At 35.3% G+C, this 13,254-nt stretch overlaps 1 protein-coding gene across 1 annotated transcript in view; it reads right to left on the bottom strand.

Moving 5' to 3' along the window:
- The window catches only part of DGKI (diacylglycerol kinase iota), a 611,386-nt gene that overhangs the window by 451,588 nt on the left and 146,544 nt on the right, over positions 1-13,254 (bottom strand).

Below are 13,254 nucleotides of genomic sequence, written 5' to 3'. Positions count from 1 at the left end.
TAAATTGCCTTTATAAAATGGAGAGAAGATCAATACAAGGCTGTGGTTTAGAAAGTAAACATGATGCTTGCTAAGGAAAGAAGAAAGACAGAGAAGAAAGAAAGAGTATAGACAGGGAACACAAAGGGTTTAGAAAAAGGACAAAAATGAAAAAGCTGAGCCCCATAAACATCACAAAATGTGTCTTATATTAGCAACCTCAAATAAACAGGAGGTTGAAATTTGAGACAATCTTGAGTACTCTGCAGGACCAGTTTCTCTAGTTGTCAAACTGACAAATTCATTATTAGATTAGCTAACTCACCTGGGAAGATCTAGAAAGCCTGGCCCCAATATGGTGAGATATCAACAGTACAAATTAGGGGGAAAGGAGATTGAGAGCAAAGTAATAGGGAGGAGAAGAAAATACTGATCTAGAAGAAGGAGTCCGGGCACTGAAAATCAATTTCACCTATTTTGCAGTTATGGCAGGGAACAGGGTCAGGGGAATATGAGGTCAATTCCTCAGATGTGTCAATAGGCAGAACACTGAGGAGAGCAAGGGAATTCCATTTTTCAGTGACTACAAATGTGATAGGAAAGAGAAGGGCCTAGTGGCAAGAGGAATATGGGACAGCATCAGGTGTGAGGCTGTGAGGAGGAGGTAACAGATGGGAGTAGTGTAGGAGGGTGGTAGCCGAGAAAAGGGGCCAACAGTTGCCAAGGGAAAGGAAATAAGAGAAGAAGGCTAGAGGCTCTTAAGATTTTCAAAGAAAAACGCCATGAGAGAAAGGTCTCATTGGCCTCTTAAGAACCACTCTGTATCCTCAGCATGCATGTACTCAGCCATGCGAATGGAATTTAATGGACCAATCCCCAACTAAACAGGCAGTTTACATTAAAGCCAGGTAGGACACAGAGTGGACAAATTAAGCAATGGGTTGAACAAGAAACATTTCTTTAACGCTTATATGCACCCAAAACTGTGCTCTCAGTCTCCTAACAAATGCATTATTCGATTAGCTAAGGATCCCTTCAGAAAACACAGGAAAGCCTGGCCCAGGTAGAATGCATATTGACAAGAAAGCCCCCTATAAGTATGAAAAGGAGTGAATGAATGGGAGAAAGATGAGGCATTGATCTAGAAGAACCGAACCCAAAGGGGTTGAGGTCACTGACAACAAACTTCACCTACTTCACAGTTTTGTCCCTGTGTAACACATTTGGCCAATGTAAAAGTGAAGACGAGAACTCTGATCTCCAACAACCCTAACAGCCACATTATAATGGGGATTAGAGACAGCTAATTCCTCAGAATTCACTTCAGGTATCAAGAACAGCAGAAGAATTATAAAAGATATTAAAGCTGGGACTGAAGCTCAAAACTTCTAACAGCAAGAGTAGTGATCCTCACCATGTGGTGCCTGATTTTTGCTTTTTAAAACAATTATCCACATAAAGATTTTCTCTTTAAAAACAAAACAAACCTCACAGTGAGAAGATCCACACTAACTTCAGTGAGGACAGGGACAGCATGCTATTGTGGAACCATCATAGCCTTGGAGTTAGACCACCTTGGTTCAGATGACACCTCTGATATTGACACTGAGGCAGTTAGGTGGTACAAGGATAGAGTCATGAGCCTGGCATCCAGGAAAACCCAAGTTCAAATCTCGACTCAGACACTTCCTTGCTTCAGGACCAGGGCAAGTCACTAAAGCTCTGTCTACTCTGTTTCCTCAACTATAAAATGGAGGTAACAGTACCTCCCTCAAAAAGTTGTTGTGAAAATCAAATGACATAATATTTATAAAGCACATAACATAGTGCCTAGCATTTAGTAGGCAGTATATAAATGCTTACTACACTTACTTCTCCTTCCTATCCAAATGACCTTTAGCAAATCATTTAACCTCTAGGCCTTGGTGTCCTTATATATAGAACAAAAAGGAAGGAAGAGGAACAGGAAACCAGCTGACCTCTAAGAGAACAGTGTGATATGCACTTCAGGTGCTGGGTTTTAGGATATTTGTTCAAATCATGTCCTTGTCATGTACTCCCTCTGACTTTAGGTGGTCATTTCAATTCTCTGTGCCTCAGCTTCCTCATGTATAAAATGAGAAAGTTAGATTAGATGACATCTAGCTTCAACCTAGAAATCAGTGATCCTATGAATCCCAGCTCTACCAGTCAATGAACTATGATATTTCTGTGCTGTCATTGATCACATTTTGGAACTTCTTTTGCAATTGTCTTTACTATATTTTCTAAAATCTTCTTAGATTTTTATGAGAATGGATTCAATTTTCGAAACAGTCATTATCATTTGGAGCCATATCTAGTGAAAAAGCCCAGCTATCGTTAACATCATTTCATGGGTGGTTGCAAAGGGCAGTACAGGAGGCAATAGATGGGCTTTCTTACTGGGCTATGACTGGACCAATTTCATTGAAAGGCTGCAAGCTTCTATTGGGTTTATTCTATTAGCTTCTTTTGGGCCACAATAATTTCACTAAGCCTGGTTTCTATAATGATCCCAAATAGTTTTGAAATGCATGTAAGCCCCTAATGAAGATGATTTCATGATAATATTCATTAGTTCTTTGCCCTTAGAAGAGGTGGAAGCATTGACAATAATCATTTCAGTCCCCTCTGGCAGAGGAGGGTTTCTGATGACTGAGCAATAAGAAAAGAAGAATGAAATTTTCTGATCCTCTTCTCACTTCTCTTTTTGCCAATGTCTCACCAAGCTGTCCCATTTATCTTTTCTGTTACACCGTCAAGTCTGCTGACTTGCATAAACTCTATATAATTATATTGTGCCATGCCATCCATGGCAAGGGGCCACGTCTCTATGGGATCAGAATCTGGAGATATCAGGATAAGTTGTACAGACTTCGCTTCAACCTAAATTAGGATGGCTGAACAGACAAAATTAAATATGATGTAACAGCTACATTTGCAGCTTTAGAAAGACTGGTCAAACTCTGAAAAAATGGAAAGGAAGGAGATGAAGAAAAAGAGAGAGGAGGTGATCTTTTAGGAATAAAAAGAGGTAGCACAACATGGCTTAGTTGAAAATGTATCAAATTTGGAGTCAGAGGAGCTGGGTTCAAATTCTAGCTCTGCTACTTACTATAATCTGTGTGACCTTGGGCAACTTACACAACATTACTCTATTTCAGTCTCCTTACCCAAATAAAAAGGGAAATGGCCTGCAAGGTCCAGATCAGCTCTAAAATTATGATTCTGTCATTTTATGAGCGCTCAATAAATGTCTACTCAGCACCTACTGTGGGTAAGACACTATTTCAATCACTGAGAATACAACAAAAACAAATGGGAGAATAAAATATCCATACAAATATGTATTGTCAAAGCAGAAAACTGGGTAGGGTGAGTGGGCTTTGCCCCAAAGGTACTGACACATGGAAAGCATCGGCAATCCTTGCACTTCTTTTGTAGCTCAGAAATAACTGAACCAAGCACACCTATCTAGTGAGATTTCATTAAAAAATAGAAAATAATTGAATGGCACATATCTTCTCCCATTATAACTGCACCCTGGGTGAGCTCTGCAATAGTCCACACTTCCCAGGATGCTTCCTCTCCTGTGGCCTCTTCAGCAGTATCCTTCCCAGTGGCCACCTTACAGTATCCTCTATCTCCTCCAAGTTCCAAAATGGATAATTATTACTCTTAGCATAAAAAAAGGAGAATGAGAGGAGGGAAGAAGAAGAAAAGGAATAAGAAGAAAAGGAGGAGAAGGAGAAAGAGAATAATTTCAAATTATATATCAAGGTAATTGAGAATATGTTGGTACCCTCAATGAAAACATGAAAAATTTGGAGGAAGAATATTCTAGACAGGTTGAGTTTGAGCTATTAAATGGATATTCGGTTGGGGATATGGGACTGTATTTAGGTAAGGAGAAATTACACCTGATGTCCAAATTGAGGAGTCATTTGCATAAACATTATATTTGAAATTGTGTAGGTAGATTAGAACACAAAGGAGACAGAGCTAATGGTAAAGCCCTCTTAGGAATCATCCTTGGTAAGGGGTCAAGAGATGGATGATGATGCAGCAAAGGAAACTGCAAGTGTAGTCATACACAAAGAGCAGCTAGGTGGCACAGTGGATAGAGTACTAACTAGGCTTGGAGTAAAAACAAAACAACTCATCTTACTGAGTTCAAATCTGGTCTCACACATTTATCCTAGCTGTGTAATCCTGGGCAAGTCACTTAACCCTATTGGCCTTAGTTCCTTCTCTGTAATATGATCTGGAGAAAGAAATGGACAACCACTTCAGTATCTTTGCCAAGAAACCCCCAAATGGTGTCATGAAGAGTCAGACAAAACTGAAAAATAACTGAACAACAAAACTCATACAGATGGGTGAAGACTCAAGTAAGAGAAGAAATGAAGAGAAGCATAAGTGTCCAGGAGGAAACAATTAAGCAAAATTATGAAAAGCTACAAAAATCTTAAGGAAGATCAGAAGCAGGAAACTAAACTATCACTCTTTGTGGGTGATATGATGGTATACTTAAAGAATCCTAGAAAATTAACTAAAAAACCTAGCTGAAATAATTAATAATTTTAGCAAAGCTATAAGATACAAAATAAACCCACACAAATCATCAGTATTTCTATATATTTCCAGCAAAACTCAGCAGCAAGAGTTAGAAAGAGAAACTACATTTAAAACCATTCTAGACAATATAAAATATTTGGGAATCTATTTGCCAAGACAAACGCAGGAATTATATAAACATGATTACAAAATGCTTTTCGCACAAATAAAATTAGATCTAAACAATTAGAAAAGCATTAATTGCTTATGAGTAGACCAACCTAATATAATAAAAATAACAATCCTACCTAAATTAATTTACTTGTTCAGTGTCATATCAATCAAACTACCAAAAACTATTTTATGGAACTAGAAAAAATAATAACAAAATTCATCTGGAAGAATAAAAGTTCAAGAATACCAAGGGAATTAATGAAAAAAATTATGAAGGATGGTGGCCTAGCAGTACCAGATCTTACACTGTATATAAAGCAGTAATCATCAAGACAATGTTTTAATGGCTAAGAAATAGAAGGGTGGATCAATGACCTCAGCAATCCAATGTTTAATAAACCCAAAGATCCAAGTTTTGGGGATAAGAACTTGTTATTTGACAAAATCTTCTGGGAAAATTGAAAAACAGTATGGCAAAAATTAGGTTTAGAGCAATATCTCACACCCTATGCCAGGATAAGGTCAAAATGGGTATATGATTTAAACACAAAGTGATATTATAAGTAAATTAGGGGAACATACCTGTCAGATCTATGGAGAAGGGAAGAATTTATGAGCAAACGAGAGAGAAAGAATATACAAGATGTAAAATGAATTATTTTGATTATATTAAATTTCAAAAGTTTTGTACAAACAAAACAATGAATAGGAAGTTTTCAGATAAAGTAATCAAAGCTATTAATAATCAAATGGAAAAAATGTTCCAAATCCCTCTTGATTAGAGAAATGCAAAACAATTCTGAGATACCACCTTACACCTACCAGATTAGCCAATATGTGTCATAAAGGAAAATAATAAATAGTGGAGGGGGATGTGGCAAAATTGAGACACTAGTGCATTGCTGATGAAGTCAAGAATTATTTCAACAATTCTGGAGGGCAATTTGGAAGTATACTCTAAGGATTATAAAAGAATACATGCTTTTTGATCTGGCACTATATCCCAAAGAAATAAAAGGAAAAGACCTGTTTATAAAAAAATATTTATAGCTGGGCTTTTGGTGGTAGAAAAGAATTTGAAACTAAAGGGATTCCCCTCAATTCGGGAATGACTGAACAAAATGTGGTTTATGATGGTGATGGTATACCATTGTGCTATAAGGAATAATGAACAGGATAATTTCATAAAGAACTAGAAAGATATACATGAACTGATGCAGAGTGAGATAAGCGGATCCAAGAGAACATTATACACAGTAACTAAAATATTGTGGAAAGATCAAATTGATAGACTTTGCTACTAACAGCAATACAATGATCCAGGACAATTATGAGAGACTTATGAAAAAGAATGCTATCCACCTTTAGAGAAAGAATTGTTGGACTATAAATGCAAATATAAGTATGATTTATCACTTGTTTATTTAGGCATATGATTTGGGATTTTTGGTTTTATAAGATTATTCACTTACAAAAATGAACACTATGGAAATGTTTTGTGTGATGATGCACATATAGATTGAATTTCTTGTCAACTCTGGGAGGGTGGAGGGAAGAAGGGCAGGGGTCAACATGAATCTTTAGAAAACATGCAGAAATGTGTTATCAAAATAAAATAAAGATAAAAGCAAAAAAAATCAGAAAAAGACTTTGTCGGTTAAGAGATCATTGGTAACTTTGCTTTCTTTTTATTTGTTTGTTTTTGTTTTTAAAAAGACCTTACCTTCTGTATTAGAATCAACAGTAAGTATCAGTTCCAAGGAAGAATAACTATAAGGGCTAGGTAATTGGGGTTAAGTGACTTGCCAGGGTCACACAGCTAAGAATTGTCTACGGCCACACTTAAACCCAGGACCTCCTGTCTCCTGGTCTGGGTCTGTATCCTCTGAACTACCTTGCTGTCCCAGATTAGTAACTGTGGAAATATGAGTTTCAAATAAGTTGGAATTCGGACTACGAAGAGTAGAGAAGTAGGTAGAAAGCAATTGAAGGAGGTGAGTATATTTGCTGCTTTCTAGGAATTTGGTAAGTAATGTAGGCTAGATATGGGATGGTGGTTTGAGGGGATGGCAAGTCAATAAAGGTTTTCGAAGGGCAAGGAAAACTGAAGTATGTTTATAGGTTGTTGTGAAATAGTCATTTAATAAACATTTATTAAGGCTACTATCTTTCAGGCACTGTTCCATAAAAAAAGGCAAAGGACAGTCCTTTTCTTGAGAACTTCTCACAGTCTAATAGGAAAGATAACATGTAAATAACGGTATACAAACAAGATATATAAGACAAATTTTAGATAATCGATAGAGGAAAGGCAAAAAGCATTAAGTTGGGGGAAGACAGATTGAAGATGAAAGAGAAAATGATCAATGGAGCAAAATATTAGAGATGGTGATGTTGGGGGTCAAGGGCACAGGTAATGATGTTGTCCATGGCAAAGTAAAGGTCACATTTTCCAGAGATAGGAGTCAAAAGAAAATAATATCTACAAGTATTAAAAAGCATCAGAGGGCAAATAAGTTTAATTCTCATACCCTGTGGTGCTTCTGCAGCTGAAACCTGGTTATTCTTTTTAATCAAGACTCGAATAGGATAAGAATACTTGGCTATGAAGTTCATCTTCTTCAATATGTTGCACACCAAATCTGGTCCACTGACTGACGACTCTATTTTTTAACTAGACCAAATAGTTTTGATAATTACTGCTTTTTGGTACACTTTGGGATCTGGTACTTCTAGTTTCCTCTCCTGTTTTAAATATGTATTCCTTCTCTCAACATTCTTGACCTTCTTTTCCTCCAGAGAAATTTCATTATTGTTTTTTCCAACTCTATAAAGCAATTTTTTGGTAGCTTAATTGGTATGGCACTGAATGAGTAAATTAATTTACATAGCACTGTCTTTTCTATAATATTGTCTCAGCTTGCCTATAAATAATTAATATTTCTATAATTGCTTAGGTCCATCATTATTTGTATGAAAGATTTTGTTGTTATAATCATATAGTTGATGTATATCTTAGTCTGTAAATCCCCAGATATTTTATACATTAGTAGCTATTTTAAATGGAACTTCCCTATCTCTTCTCATGGTTTTGTTGGTAATACTCAGAAATGCTGAATATTTATTATCTTATATTATGCCACTTTTCTGTAGTTATTATTTCAATTAATTTTAATTGCCACTCAAGGGTTTTCTAAATAAACTATCAAATCATCTGCAAAAGTGGTAATTTTGTTTCCTTTTTGCATGTGTATTCTCTCAGTTTCTTTTTTTTTATTATTGTCATAGCTAGTTAACATTTCTAAATCAAATAGTGGCAAAGAACTGGAAACTAAGGCGTACCCATCAATTGGGGAATAACTGACTAAATCATGATATAATATTATAATGGATTGATATTGTGTCATGAGAAATGATAAAAGGTATAGTTTCAGAAAAACCTGAGAAGACTTGTATGAATGGCAGCAGTGTAGAGTAAGCAGAACCAGGAGAAAACATTATGGAATAACAAAAGCATTCCTTAAAAAAAAACAACTCCAAAATACTTTAAAAACTCTATCAGTGCATTGATGAATTCACAGTTTGGAGGAAAAAGGACAAAGAAGATTACCCACCTCCTAATGGAGAAGTGATAGACTCAATTTGAAGAATACATTTTTGGACCCAGCCAATGTAGAATTTGTTTTGCTTGACTATGCATATTTTTATGAGTGTTTCCCCCTCATTTGGAGCAAGGATGGCAAGAAGAGAAAATAAATGCTTTTTATTGAAAACATTAAAAACAAGATCAATATTATAGGGAAATCCCTTGGGTCAGAATTAAAACTCTATAATCTGGTCCCCATCCATTTCTCAAATGTTACATCTTACCTATTGCATACTCTATAGTCCCCCAAATATATCTTGTTCTTTCTTTCCCCTATGTCTTTGCTCACACTGTCCTGCCTGCTTCTATTATACCTATCCAAAATCACAAGAATTAGGACAATTGAAGCTGGTTCAAAGACCTCATTTTATAGATGAGAAAGCAGGCTATGTGACTTGCCTAAGGTCAGCAAGTTTGGGGTAGAAATAGGACTGGAATCTAGGTGATCTACCCCTTACTTAGTTCAATGCTGCTTCCATTAAATCATGGCTAAATTGAATGCCACCTCCTCTTTAAAATATTTCCTTATTGTCTCATTTAAAAGTGATTACTTCCTCCTACAACTCAAAGTACTCTGTCTTAATATATATATATATATATAATTTAGAATACATTTATATGTGCTGCTCAATAGAGAAATCAAACATGAAACCAGTGATCTTCTGAATTAGTGAACAAGTCAGGGAAAATGAAAAAGTAATTCTAAAGAAAGTGCTATTATTTATTTAAACAAAAGGATGTCTCTCATAACAATCATTATGTTGAAGAAGTAAAAGCTAAGAAATTAGAGGAGACTTCTGAATAACCACTAATTACAGCTTTCCATAAACATGACTAAGTTCTTTCCAATGACTATCAGAGAACTCAGTGCAGTAAATATCAGTAGCACACGTCACTTAGAAGCTAGGTAATCTTTTTTTTTGATAAAAATATTTTATTGAACCAATTACATGTAATAGCAAATTTCTACATAAGTCATATGATCTAAATTCTCTCCTTCCCTAATTTCCCTCCCCGCTCCTGGAGCTGACAAGCAATTTGATCTGGATTACACATATATTATGATGCAAAAATATTTCCAAATTGTTCAATTTTTGTAAAAAAATAATTATATAAAACCAAAACTACAAAATTAAGACCCAAATAAACTGAAGCAAAAAATCATATACTTTGATCTACATTCCAACTCCAACATTTCTTTCTTTGGAGATGGATAGCATTCTTGGTCGTAAGTCCCTACAAATCATCCTAGATCATTCATTATTTTTTTTAATTTTTTAATCATTTATTAATATTCATTTTTAACATGGTTACATGATTCAAGCTCCTATTTTCCCCTTCACCCCCCACTCTCCCCCCACCCATAGCCAATGCACATTTCCACTGGTTGTAACATGTGTCCTTCTTCAAGACCTATTTCCAAATTGTTAGTTGCATTGGTGTGGTACTTTCGAGTCCACATCCCCAATCATGTCCTCCTCAGCCCATGCATTCAAGCATTTGTTTTTCTTATATGTTTCCTCTCCTATAGTCCTTCCCCTGAATGTGGGTAGTGTTCTTTACCATAGATCCCTCAGAGCTGTCCTGTGTCATTGCTTTCTGCTGGTACAGAAGTCCATTACATTCGATTTTACCATAGTATATCAGTCTCTCTGAACAACGTTCTTTTGGCCCTGATCCTTTCGCGCTGCATCAGTTACTGGAGGTCTTTCCAATTCACCTGGAACTCCTCTAGTTTATTATTCCTTTTAGCACAATAGCATTCCATCACCAGCATATACCACAGTTTGTTCAGCCATTCCCCAATTGAAGGACATACCCTCCTTTTCCAGTTCTTTGCCACCACAAAAAGCACAGCTATAAATATTTTCGTACAAGTCTGTTTATGATCTCTTTCGGGTACAAACCCAACAATGGTGTGGCTGGATCAAAGGGCAGGCATTTTTTTATAGGCCTTTGAGCATAGTTCCAAATTGCCATCCAGAATGGTTGGATCAGTTCACAACTCCACCAGCAGTGCATTAATGTCCCAATTTGGCCACATCCCCTCCAGCATTCATTACTCTCCCCTTCTTTCATTTTAGCCAATCTGCTAGGTGTGAGGTGATACATCAGAGTTGTTTTGATTTGCATTTCTCTAATTATTAGAGATTTGGAACACTTTCTCATGTGCTTATTGATACTTTTGACTTCTTTACCTGAAAATTGCCTATTCATGTCTCTTGCCCATTTATCAATTGGGGAATGGCTTGATTTTTTTATACAATTGACTTAACTCCTTGTATATTTGAGTAATTAGACCCCTGTCAGAGTTTTTTGTTATAAAGATTTTTTCCCAATTTGTTGTTTCCCTTCTGATTTTGACTACATTGTTTTTGTTTGTACAAAAACTTTTTAGTTTAATATAATCAAAACCATTTAATTTACATTTTGTAATTTTCTCTCACTCTTGCTTGGTTTTGAAGTCTTTCCTTTCCCACAGATTTGACAAGTATACTATTCTGTGTTCACTTAACTTGTTTATAGTTTCCCTCTTTATATTCAAGTCGTTCACCCATTCTGAATTTATCTTGGTGTAGGGTGTGAGATGTTGATCTAGACCTAATCTCTCCCAAATTGTTTTCCAAATTTCCCAGCAGTTTTTGTCAAATAGAGGATTCATGTCCCCAAAGTTGGGCTCTTTGGGTTTATCAAACACTGTCTTGTGATGTCATTAACCTCAGCTCCCTTCTATCTCTTAGCCAGTACCATATTGTTTTAATGACTGCTGCTTTATAGTATAGTTTAATATCTGGTACTGCTAGGCCCCCTTCCTTCACATTTTTTTTTCATTATTTCCCTTGATATTCTTGATCTTTTGTTATTTCAAATGAAATTTGTTATAGGTTTTCCTAATTCAGTAAAGAAGTTTTTTGGTAATTTGATAGGTATGGTGCTGAATAGGTACATTAATTTGGGTAGGATGGTCATTTTTATTATGTTAGCTCATCCTACGAATGAACAATTAATGGCTTTCCAATTGTTGAGATCCAGTTTTATTTGTTTGGAAAGTGTTTTGTAGTTGTTTTCATATAATTGCTGTGTTTGTTTTGGTAGATAGATTCCCAAGTATTTTATATTGTCTAGGGTGATTTTAAATGGTGTTTCTCTTTCTACCTCTTGCTGCTCTAATATGTTGGAAATATATAGAAATGCTGATGATTTATGTGCATTTATTTTGTATCCTGCAACTTTGCTAAAGTTGTTGATTATTTCTACCAGCTTCTTAGTTGATTCTCTAGGATTTTTTAAGTATACCATCATATCATCTGCAAAGAGTGATAGCTTAGTCTCCTCATTGCCTATTTTGATACCTTCAATTTCTTTTTTCTTCTCTAATTGCTATTGCTAGTGTTTCTAGTACTAAGTTGAATAATAGAGGTGATAATGGGCATCCTTGTTTCACTCCTGATCTTATTGGGAAGGCTTCTAATTTATCCCCATTGCATATAATGCTTGTTGATGGTTTTAGGTATATACTGTTTATTATTTTTAGGAAAGGTCCTTCTATTCCTATACTTTTCAATGTTTTCAATAGGAATGGATGCTGTATTTTGTCAAAGCCTTTTTCAGCATCTATTGAGATAATCATGTGATTTTTGTTTGTTAGACTGTTGATATGGTCAATTATGTGGATAGTTTTCCTAATGTTGAACCATCCTTGAATTCCTGGTTTAAATCCCACCTGATCATGGTGGATGATCTTCTTAATTACTTGCTGGAGTCTCTTTGTTAATATTCTATTTAAGATTTTTGCATCTATGTTCATTAGGGAGATTGGTCTCTAGTGTTCTTTCTGGTTTTGGTCTACCTGGCTTTGGAATCAGTACCATATTTGTATCATAAAAGGAATTTGGTAGGACTTCTTCTTTGCTTATCATATCAAATAATTTGTATAGTATTGGGATTAGTTGTTCTTTGAATGCCTGATAGAATTCACTTGTGAATCCATCAGGTCCTGGTGATTTTTTCTTAGGGAATTCTTTGATGGCTTGTTCAATTTCTATTTCTGATATGGGATCATTTAGGTATTCTAGTTCTTCTGCTGTTAAACTAGGCAATTTATATTTTTGTAAATATTCGTCCATATCTCCTAAATTGTTATATTTGTTGCCATATAATTGGGCAAAATAGTTTTTAATGATTGCCTTAATTTCCCCTTCATTAGAGGTTAGGTCAGTCTTTTCATCTTTGATACTGTCAATTTGGTTTTCTTCTTTCCTTTTTCTTATTAGATTGACCAGTACTTTGTCTATTTTATCTTTTTTTCAAAATACCAGCTTCTAGTCTTATTTATTAATTCAATAGTTCTTTTACTTTTGATTTTATTAATTTCTCCATTAATTTTTAGTATTTCTAATTTAGTTTTCATCTGGGGATTTTTAATTTGCTCGCTTTCTAATTTTTTGAGTTGCATACCCAATTCATTAATCTCTGCCCTCCTTAATTTGTTAATATATGCACTCAAGGATATAAATTTCCCCCTGAGTACTGCCTTGGCTGCATCCCACAGAGTTTGGTAGGATGTCTCATCATTGTCATTCTCTTCAATGAAATTGTTGATAGTTTCTATGATTTCTTCTTTGACTAGCTGGTTTTGGAGAATCATATTATTTAATTTCCAATTGGTTTTTGATTTGCCTGTCCAGGTGCCCTTACTAATTATTATTTTTATTGCATTATGATCTGAGAAGGTTACATTTATTATTTCTGCTCTTTTGCATTTGTTTGCCATGATTCTATGCCCTATTACATGGTCAATCTTTGTGAATGTACCATGTGCAGCTGAAAAGGTGTATTCCTTTTTGTCCCTATTTATTTTTCTCCACATATCAATT

Source organism: Gracilinanus agilis, chromosome 5 (assembly GCF_016433145.1).
Source record: "Gracilinanus agilis isolate LMUSP501 chromosome 5, AgileGrace, whole genome shotgun sequence".
NCBI classification, from domain to species: domain Eukaryota; kingdom Metazoa; phylum Chordata; class Mammalia; order Didelphimorphia; family Didelphidae; genus Gracilinanus; species Gracilinanus agilis.
The sequence above is the reverse complement of the archived record's forward strand: the minus strand, read 5'-3'. Positions and strand labels throughout refer to the sequence as shown.